Here is an 11,580-nt window from a genome sequence, read left to right as displayed (position 1 = left end):
GCACGTTGTTTTAGGATATTTCTTCTGGTTATAATGTTTTTACTTAGTGCTTAGTTAAATTGAATAGTTGTGTTTAGTAATATTTATTAAAAAAATTTACACTAGTAATAATAACACTGTTATTAAAACTTATCACTGAATTTGTTATATTAAGGCTATAGGGGATCGGGGAAGGGGGTAAAACACTTTTTTTTCGAAATTTGATCTTATTTTATAAAATATTTATAAAGCTACAAGATGCTTTTTATAAATTTAAAAAATTCAAAATAATTTTTGAGATATACCCGGTCAAAGTTGGAGGAAACAATAGGTTCCTTATGGGAGGCGCAAACTAAAACAGCAAAAACAGACTATTTCACTAAAAATCTATCTTCTCATACGTTTTTTGAGATAACTACCTCAAAATTTCATGAAGTGTTCTTTGATATGTTTAGAAAATTCTGTTGAAACAAAATTTAAAAGAATTAAAAAATGAAAATTTAACTCACCTTTTTCACAATTTACTCTCATTTTATTGAGTTGTAACTAAGCTATGAGTTGCTTTTTGCAGATTTTTAAAGCTCAAATGTTTTTGAGATAAAGCTGGTTGAAGTTGGAGATTATAATAGTACTAATCAAGACCCCCAATACCTAAAATGACTTCTAAAGGGGATTTTCTTTATTTTGAAAAATGTCAGGCTAAATGAAAAAAATTTGGCTCACGAACCCTGATTACACCAAAAATTTCCAGAAAGTTTGGGATTAAATTATTAAAAAATAACCAATAAGATAGATTTTTAGTTAATTTTTAAAAAAATTGTAAAAAGTTATTAATGAAAAGTTTGTCCTCCATATTTGTGTGGGAGATATTTTTCAAATGACTATACAGTAACCTCTCGCTTATTTACGCACATTGTGTCCACAGAAAAAGTGCGTAAAGATATGAGAGATCGTAAAGAAACGAGAGGTACCAAATATACTCACTGTAATGGCTGTTTTTCAATATTGCTTCTAGTTAAAAGCAGACTGGGTACTTTCCGTCTTTTAACTATTTGTTTACTTAATTTATAAATATGAAAACAACAGATAAAACTATACATATACTAAAAAAAAGGTTTTGAATTTCTATAAAATAATAATACGAGTAGAAATAATTTTACTATTTTAATAATAAGTAGAAATTATCTTTATCTTTATTTATATGTGACATTTATATTCTTTTCTACTTAGCAAATTCAATTTATAAATAAGCATTTCTTAACAATTATAAAATGGTGTTTAATAATATATAGGGCAAGACTGCTGTATTATTTCTTTGTGTTTTAAACTCTCAGCATTTCATTAAACTTTTATTATTAAACACAGTCATGTTTATTTCAGAATTTTGATTTAATCTCTTATTGTTAACAAAATTTCTGATATACTGAGGTATAACTAAATGTTTATCAATTAGTCAAGGAACATAAATTTACAAAGTCAAAAGAGAGGTGTGTTAGCATTCAAAAACATATTTTAATTCAAAATATACATTAAAGCTAATTTGTGCAATATTAAAAAAAATGAAAATTTTTATTTTCTGAATTTTATAGAATTCTTAAATGCGTAACTAAACGAGAGTGCGTAACGTCACGAGTGCGTAAAGATCTGAGAGGTTACTGTATATCAAAAGCTTTTTGTTAACTTCTGTAAAAAGTGCCTTAAATTAAATAATTTTAGCTTTCATATAGAGGCCAGTGTTAATTTTGTAAAAATTAATGTCAATCTTCCATAGCCCAACAATAAAATTATTAAATTTTTGAATTAACTAAAATTAAAACTTTGTCTTAGTTAAACATAATAGTTTTTGTTTTTAGAAATGGTAGAGATAAAAAAGTCATACAAAATTTAATTAAGTAGAAATTAAACTTTTTTTATGATAATTTTCAGCTTTATCATAATAAATGAAATGGTAGACAAGAAAAAAGAGTTCAGGCAGGAATTTGGAGGGCCAATTGGATGTTTCCTGACAATGACAGCACTTCCTGTCATATTTATAACTCTCATATACGTCACTGTTGACTTGAAAAGTCAGTATAACAAAGTTAGTTGTGTGAATGAGTTTGTTATTTGCAAAAGAGTTGGAAAAAATCATGTGTGGTTGTAATGTATGTCTGTGAGTGTTATTATAAAAAGGTTTTATATATGATTTATTGTTTATTTTTAAACTAGGCTATTGAAGCTAGTGTATGTCTGTGGTTTTTCATGACAGATGTTTCATTGTATAACTATTTTTTTCTTGTTAAATTATAACAACTTTTTGTTAAATAACATTTGGTGCTTTCATAAAAGCATACTTGTATATGTTATTGTAGCTTGTTTGTTTATTTAATAATTGGTTCAATACATATAAAAAACTGTTTGCAATTTTTAGGTACAGTTAAAACTTTGGAAGTAATAAGAAATTTAATTAAAGTAGATTAAAGAATCCAATATTTATTTCAACAGTTTATTACAATCAAAACAATGTTTCACTCCTATACTTGCATATAGGAGATCCTCAGTTGTTGTAAATAGGTCTGAAAAAATTTTTTGAACAAAATAAATGGAAGTGAAGCAAAAATAAAAACTAAAAACTAATGGTTTAAGAACAAAAATAAATCTTAGATATACTAAACTTAAGTTAAAAATTTTTTTAGTTTATGTTACGCATTTAAGAACTTTGTTGGTATGATAGACAAAAAAATATAGTGCTATATACGTTAAAATAGTAAAACATGACTCACATTGAAGTTAGTTGCCAGAAAAAACAAATAGGATACTAAACACAACATTTGCAATTGATAATGCTATAAATTGACTGTTTAAACTTAAAGATAAAAATTTCAAAGTTAGGTTTATGACGTAAATATATTGGCACACAATTTGAATTAATATACTTTAGTTACAAAGTTAGAAAATTTTTGTTAAATTGCCTTATTGAATAAAGATTGTGTAATCAAAAGTTTTAATTTGGTATCGTGCTTTGGTGTAAATAAAAAGGGAAACAATTTTTACATGGGCGATAAAAACTCTTTACAATTACAAATAAATTAACTTACTAATCAGCGGGTGCTAGTTTAAGTTTTAAAGCAGAGCTTTTGGAAATGTGGACAGTTTGCAAATAGTTCGTACCTCTTATTTAAGTTGACTTTTTTCTTAGCATTGGCTATCTCTATTTTTTCTAAAATACAGGTTTTGCAGATGCTATGTATGCTTTTAATTTCCCCAATGTGGTGGAGGATGCTCCATTTTATGTCGTAGGTGATTTTTTTATGTTTCAAATGCCAAATGTATTTTGCTAGTTTGGTGCCGTTGTCTTTATAATTTTTGAAACTGTTGTTGTGGTTGTACCATCTGTTTTTAAAAGTGTTTCCGGTCGACCCGATATAATATTTTATTTCCTTCGGAGATGTTATTGTAGCTTTGTAAATTACATTTTTTATTAAACAATTGTTATCCAAGGGGCATGAGTTTTTCGATCGGCAGTTGCAGGATGGGTTATTGGTGGTGACGTTTTGTTCTTCGGTTTTGTTGGTTTTATTTAGAGTTTTCTTGTTATGTTTTTGTATTATTACCTTAATATTGCTCATACAGCTGTAAGATAGTTTACAGTTATTTCTGTTTAATATTTTATTTAATGTTTCGTTTTGCTTGCAGTGTTTATTAGTTATCTCGAAAAATGCTTTGCCGATGTTAGTTTTTACGGATTGGCAGAACGGGGGGTTAAAGTAAATGATTTTCCTTGATCGGTTTGTTTTCTTTTCAGTTTGGGTCTTTACATTTTCTGTATATTTTAGCTTATGTTTAAAGTTGGCATTGTTTAAAGCATTTTGGTATGTTGCTACGTGGTTGTTAAATATTTGTTCATTTTTGGAAAGTTTATTAATTCTACTCTCAATCATCGCTGGGAGGTTTCTTTTTATAACTTTAGGGTGATTTGATTTGTTATTTATATATCTTACTTCTGAATTTTCTTTGCGGTATGGTTTATAAATATTGTTGGTCAGGTTTAAAGTTATATCTAAGAAGTTACATACGGTTGTGCCAACGTCGATAGTTATTTTGAAGCCAATATCATTAAATAATTTAATTGTTTTCTTTTTAATATTTTCTAGTGACTGGTTGTTTTTCCGTTCTATAACTGCGAGGCCGTTGTCTCTGTATAAGCCGATTTCGTTGGCGTTATAAATAGATTTAAGGCAGTTTAGGACGTACAGTCCCACAAAGTCGCAGAGCTCAGCGCTGAAAAAAGAGCCCATCGGTACATCAAATAACGCATTTTCATCATTTTTGATCCAAGTTTTATTGTCATAAGTTAAAATTGTTTTGCACGTGTGTACAATTAATTCAATGTCCTTATCTTCTATATCTGTATACTGTTTTGCAAATTTTATGGCTTTCATTAAGTGGTGATGTTTAATACTAGGGTAGAAGTTTACGATGTCAAATGCTATGAAGCATTTTTTATTTTTCTGTTCAATATTTTCAAACCATGTGATTACATCGTGCGAGTTTTTCCATTGTATTAGAGGTGTTTTTGTTCTTATACTTCTGACTGCTTTTTCTAGGATGATCTTACTAATGCGGCCCAACTCATTTTTTCCTGGGTTTAAAACTCTACACTCAGTGTTAAAGGGAAAGTGTTTTTTGTGGTCCTTAACCGTTATAAAAGCATCTGCAGCTGTAAACTTTGGTATTTTTATATATTTTTTTATTTTTTTATATTTTTTTATTAAATAAGAAAAATAAGTAGATTAAAGAATAATAATTTAAAACTTAAAGTAGTTACATAAAGTGTTATAAACTTTATGATTTATTTTTTCTGTTTCTTCAGTCTTATCTTGTTCTAAGTCTTTTAATTTCAAGACATCAGATAAAAGTTGTAGCATGATTCAAAACATAATTGGGGTTTAAGTTTTTTTTTGTATTAGCTTTTTAATGAAATTTTTTAGTATGTACTACATACAAATCACTTTCTCAAGTCATAGAGTATAAACATTTTAATTGATTTTTTAGTAAGTATTATAAAAAGTTTTTTTTACAAACTTATATTGTTTTTTATTGCTTATTACCACAAAAAGTTAAGAATTCCATAATGGATATCTTTCTTTTTAAGCTAGAGATATAAAGTTTTCAAACATTTACAAAGTAGTTTAAGATTTTTCAAATATTGAAATTTGAATAAAAGAAGTAAAAGAATTTATAGTATTGTTCTAAAATTAAGAAAAAAAAATACTAATAAACTCAATGTAAACACTCAAAGTAGATAGTTTAAAAAAAGAAAATAATTTTTTATTAAACTAACATTGCTTTGCCTTCCATATAAAACCTATTAGACTCACAAGCGTAGATCACAATATCTCAAAATTTGCTCAAAGTTTACCTAAGCAGTGAAAACGGTCTAAATGTTTTGATGAAGCTCAACTAATTAAAATTGACTTAAACATGGTGGACCCATCCTATGGCCTTTGACATATACACATGTCTAAGAAATATTGTTCAGTTTAAGGCAGGGTTTTTCAACCAGGGGTGCTTGCACCCCTTGGTGGTGCGAGGCAGCATTCAGGGGGATGCAAGATGGATTTTAAATTTTGTTTGATAGATAAGGAGATTTTTCTTTAACTTGGGTGACTGTAAGCCAAAACTTTGTTCACCATAACTACTGATTTTTTAAGCAAATCATTAGAAAAAAAATTGATAATTACGCCTTAGTATAATTGAATAATTTTAACCTAAGCTTTCAAATTCAATATTAATTTAGTAATAAAGAATAACATTTATTTATAATTTAATAATAAATAGGAAAAAATGGTCATTAAATTTAAAGTGGATCTTTTGTTGAATTCTAAATCTTTTTAAGAAGATCTAGAATAATTAAAAAATAATTTTTTGTTAAATATGTTGAGAGTATTTGCCAAACGACGTGTCAAAAGGAGTTTTATTGAAGAAATATAATTAGTTTTTTGTTTTTATTTTGTTAGTTAAAAATAATTTTTTGTTTTTTTCTTTAAAAATAGATTCATAATTATTTTGTTTGATAAAAAATTATTTGTTTTTTTAACTTATTTAAAGATAGAGCAGGTAGTTTAACGAGTGATGAGCTTAAACTCACTTGCTTGACCTTCAGAAAACATTTATCAATGCAGAAAGAGCCTGAGTTCTGCTGTTTTTTACCTTAGAAAGAAACTTATGCAGTTTGTTGTATTTTTTAATTTCCATAATTAAATTAAATAATTGTTGTTAATATAGACCACTATAAAAACATTAATAAGTAAATCTTTATCGTTTTCTATAAAATTGTTCTTAAACAAATCATTACATGTACTGCAAGGGGTGCGAGAGCAAATAAAAACATTTTAGGGGTGTGGGGCAATAAAAAGGTTGGAAACCACTGGTTTAAGGGCATATGGAGATCCAACGTTTTTTGTTTTACAAAAATTAACATTGGCTTATATTTCAAAGCTTATAGTATATACTATATAATAAGTACTATAAGATACTTGTTATAGAATAAAACAATTTGAACTAACTTTTTAAAATAACCAGTTTTGTCGAAAATACAAGGATTCAAGAATTTCCACGGCAGATTTTCTGGGAATTTTGAAAAATTTGTTAAAAATCTATCTTCTCCTTCATTTTAAAAGCAATTTAATTAAAATTTCAGGAAGTGTAATGTAAGCAGATTTTTGAAAAAACTCATTAAAAAAGTTATGACCAACAAACAAAAAATAAATATTTTTACTTTTTTTTAAACAATTTTTGTTCACACAAATAAAAAAATATGTTTCCTACATGTTCAAAGTTCATTAAAACTATTGCTGAGAAATTTTTAAAACAATTGCTCAAAAACTGAAGGAGGAGATAGATTTTAGTCAAACAGTCTATTTTGACCTTTTAGTTTGAGCCTCCCATAAAAAACCTATTGAATGCCCTAACTTTGATTGCTAATATCTCAAAAGTTAATTACAACTTAAATAAGTGGTAATAAGTAACAAGTAATGATTAGTTATATAAAAAACAAAGCTAAATTTCAAAATATGTGTTTTAACCCCCCCGTATGCTCTTAATAATGACAAAAGACTTTTAAAGCTAATATTTCTATTAAAATACCTATGAAAACACCAATGTAACCATTTATGGCAAAATATTATTTTAGAATTGGAAGACTTTTGTGAGGAAGTGGTGTCATCGGTAACAGACTTGCAAGTTTGGAAGTTCCTGATTGGTTACTTTTTGTTAGTTGCTTTTGTGTACGCCCTTCCCGCCTCCACCCACGATGGACCTCCCGTGACCACCAGCGGAAAAATACTCAAGTACAAAGTTTCTGGTTTGTTTATTTTATGTGTTTTAGTTAAATAGGATGTTAGTTTCAGCTTGACTTTTAAAATTGACTAAAATTTAAGCTGAAACTATTTGCCACTAAAACAAAAGGTGCAAAAAATTTGAGGTTTCGTTTTAAATCATGTTTTTAAATGTTGAAGAAGCCTTTTGTTTATTACGTTTTAGTTTATTTTAAATAATTAATTATCTATAAAGATATCAATAGATTATAAAATACAATTGGCTATATTTCTCTACATATGTAAGGTTTTCATTAATAAGTTTACTAGTTTTAAATTATTTACAGTTTTTAATTATACTTTTTGAACAAGTATATTTTTACTGCAAGCTCTAATTTAAATTTCTTCTTTGTTTTGTGAGTATTTTAAGCTTAAAAATATAAGTATGTTATTTACTTGTCTGTGACTTAGCTTCATATTAAATGATAAAATAAAAATAAATACAAGTATAATTTTTAAGTTGGATACGTTATTTGAAGTTTTCTTGTTATATTTTAACAAAATTTAAGCATACATGAGACTTTTATGGAAAAACACTTCTTCTTAACTGTTCTTTTTTAACATTTTGCTGTTTTTTAGCTATATTACTAAATATTGCTTGATTCCAAAATTATTAGCTATAGTTTTCTGACTCAAAAGTTGATAGAATATAGTGATTGAAAAAAAAAGTACAATCTTGCATCTATTTTTACAAAATATAGAATTATCTTTTTTTTCTATCTAATTGAATGTATTTATTATTAAAAGTACTTAGTAAACATTGCAAATAAGTTGTAACCACAAGAAATTTAAGGGCATAGGGGAGGGGGGGTCCACCTTGATTTTTACAAGTTGGTCTTATTTTATAGAGTTTTATCTGAGCTATCAGACATTTTTAACCGCTTGAAAAAGTTCAAAAAAAATTTCGAGATATGAGCGATCAATGTTGGTGACCTCAATAGGTTCCTTATGAAAGGCTCAAACTAAAAATGCAAAAAAAGACTATTTCACTAAAAATCTATCTCCTTCATTTTTCAACCAATCTTCTTTAAATTTTCACAGAAAGTTTATTATTAAATTTTTAAAAGGATTGAATGCAGGAATTTGTTTAATTTTGCAAAATAAAATTTTTATTAAAAACTACCTATTTTTTTGTTTTATTTATCTAAAATTTTGATTTTTCAATATTTTCAAAATTTTAACATTCAAAGTCTTATAAACTATAAAAGAAACGTTTCCTGAAAGTTAAGTGATCTAGCTCAAAAATGAAGGAGAAGATATATTTTTAGTGATTTTTAAATTTCCAAGAAAATTGACCTTAAAAAATTTGCGGTCAATACGTTTGTAGCGGAAATTTTTTTTAAAAACTGCAATAGTTCAAAAGTTAAATAATATTTTTTTAATTCTATAAAAACTGGCTTGTAGATTGTACTTCAAGCTTTCATATAAGATCATACGTTATATTTAGTGAAAAAAAAAGTCAGACCCCCATATGCCCTTAAATTATCTTTAATAATTTCAAGGCATAGGGGGGTAAAGCTTTTATTTTTATTTTGTCTTTTTTTATCATAACTAGATAAGCTACTTGTTACTTTTTAACACTTTTTAAAATTCAAAACTTTTAAGATATAAGCGATCAAAGTTAAAGCGTTCAATAGGTTCTTTTTAGGAGGCGGAAACTAAGAGGGCAAAAATAGACTATCTCACTAAAAATATATCTCCTCCTTCAGTTTTTGAGCGTTTGTTTTAAAAAATTTTCAAAATTATCCTTGGTAAATTAAAATAACTCGTAGTGAACAGATTTTTAAGTTTTTGTAAAACAAATATTTTATATCAAAAAATAACAAAAAAAAGATATTTTTTTAAATTTTGGTCATATTTTTTGATTTTTTTTTCAAAACTAATCTTTCTACAAGTTGTTTGTAATATAAAAAAGTATATCGAATTTTGAATTAAATTGCTGTCAAAATAAAGGAGGAGATAAATTTTTTAAAATTCCGAGAAAATTAGCTTAAAATGTTTGTTTCCAGTTGTGTCGGATTTTTTTTACAAAACTTATTATATATCTAAATATTTTGTTCTATAAAATGTATCGTATAGTAATAAACTTTAAGCTTTATAATAAGAGCCAATATTAATATTTGTGAAAAATGTTTTGGACGCTCCCTATGCCCTTAACTGTTGTAATTTATCTTAAAAAAAATGCATTTTCTAACAATTGAGATTGTATTTATTAATATGAACTTGTGAATTTTAGTTTTAGTAAAAAATATGTTACAATCTCAAAATCTCAAAATTTTACAGCAAAATCAACACTATCAATATTTACTGCCCTATTTTTTAGTATGTACAAGTATCACGAGGGCAAAGGAAATCTTATAAATGAGTTTGTACATGAAAATTATTTAAAACTTCTCGTAAATTCAACCATAATAGCTTACATTGGGCAGATTTTCTTCTTTATCAGAGTTTGTTTGTATAATATTAAAATGAGTCAATTACCAGTTTCATAGTAGTGTATTTTCGTAGTCTTAGTTTTGATTACTTAGGCAGTAGTTTGTTAATAATGTATATATGGTAGAACAATTTATAATAGACTTTCAGAATTTTGTGCCTTGTTATGAAATACTAAAATACTTCATGGTAAGAACAATAACAAAAATGAAGTTAATGTTAAACTTTTGGTTTCGAGAACCGGAAGCTTCCTTTGTACACCAGGTCCTTAGACCAAACTTTTTGAGCGCTTTTTTTATCATTCAATAAACAATATATAAATATATATGATAAAAGTTTATTTAATTAAATCTTTATTGTAATTATAGAAGCTTAAACATGTTTTATTATTTCCAAACAAGTATTTTGTACCACAACAGGTAAATATTGCAAAACGATCCGTGACATTTTGTGGCTGGGGCTCAATTTCTACATGTTTTTGAGGATTTCCTGGAAGGTTTCGGCAAACCTGGTGCTCCTGGATTGGGAAGAACAAGGGGTAGGGGGTCCACTTGGAAGAGAAAGTACTAAGTATAATTCGTATAATTTAAATATTTTTCTATAATTAAAAAGTCTTCATTTGTGATATTTTAAAACTTGTTTTTAGAGTTTGCTTAGACAATTTAATCACTTGTAATAACTGGTCATTTTAATTTTGTTCAACTAAGTTTACAATAGTCATCTATTTAATTTATTTGATAGTTAGATTAATTGCAACACAATTTTAAATACACTGAGTAAAAATAGTTTACTAGGTTGTATTTTTATTCTACTTCCTTTTAGCATTAGTTGTACTGTAAAAATAATTATTTAATTTAGAAAAAACTGTTATACAACACTAAAATTTTTGCTGATCATAAAATTTTATAACAAGTATAATTTAACTCTTTTACATAAGTTTACATCATCAAAGTTATTATAAAACTGCATTACAATTTTTTATGTTATGGTTTTTATTTTCAATAATGTTTTAAAATATCTATGTTTATAAGATACACTAAGGTACAAACTTTTGTAGCGAAGGCAGTAGCTTGTACATTGTACATGCTACCGGGTACACTTAGTAACCAAAACCATTTTGGCCAAAAGTCGCTTTACCACGCCAAAGGTTAAAACCGTATTTTATAAACAAAAGCTTTTAACGTCACAAAAACGTCTGCATTACCTCTGTTGCATGTTAAAAGACGTATGTGCTACAAAAAGCTTTTTTTTCGGTCGACGTTTTTAATTCTTTTAAGTATACATACCAACTATAGAAGTTTGTTATGCAGTTTTAAAATAGTCTTAAAAGAAATTGGTAGTGTTATTGTAAAATAAAACCGGTTAATTAATTTGTAATAATGTGTAAAAAATTTTTGGTCAGCATTGATTTAGAAAAAATATCGTATAATTTGAAAAGCTTCAAGTTAAATAGTTTTTTAAGTAAAAGCTTATCTTGTAAGAAAAACTTAATAATTTTAATTTTTAAACTTAGCTTAAGTTGGTTACATAGGTCATTTTATTTGATCATATTTTTTGATTAAATAAATTATTATTCTAGTTATAGCTAATGCTTTAGCCATTTATGAACGACTGAGTTTTGCTGTAAATCCTCAAAACTATGATCCTATAGACTATGATTTGTAAATTAGGTAGTGGGCCCACTTCGAAGAGAAAGTACTAAGTATAATTGGTATAGTTTAAATATTTTTCTGTAATTAAAAAGTCTTCATTTGTGATATTTTAAAACTTGTTTAAAGAGTTTGCTTAGACAATTTAATCACTTGTAATA

The 11,580-nt window shown here is 26.6% G+C and overlaps 1 long non-coding RNA gene across 1 annotated transcript; it reads left to right on the top strand.

Moving 5' to 3' along the window:
• The first annotated feature begins 1,912 nt into the window (after window positions 1-1,912).
• On the top strand, window positions 1,913-11,023 carry LOC145829901 (uncharacterized). Its single transcript, XR_014369591.1, has 3 exons — window positions 1,913-2,059; window positions 7,154-7,324; window positions 10,190-11,023. It is a non-coding gene; the product is annotated as an uncharacterized LOC145829901 (long non-coding RNA).
• The last annotated feature ends 557 nt before the right edge of the window (window positions 11,024-11,580 follow it).

The sequence above is a fragment of the Thalia democratica genome, chromosome 2, assembly GCF_965202585.1.
Source record: "Thalia democratica chromosome 2, ktThaDemo2.hap1.1, whole genome shotgun sequence".
NCBI lineage: Eukaryota > Metazoa > Chordata > Thaliacea > Salpida > Salpidae > Thalia > Thalia democratica.
The sequence above is the reverse complement of the archived record's forward strand: the minus strand, read 5'-3'. Positions and strand labels throughout refer to the sequence as shown.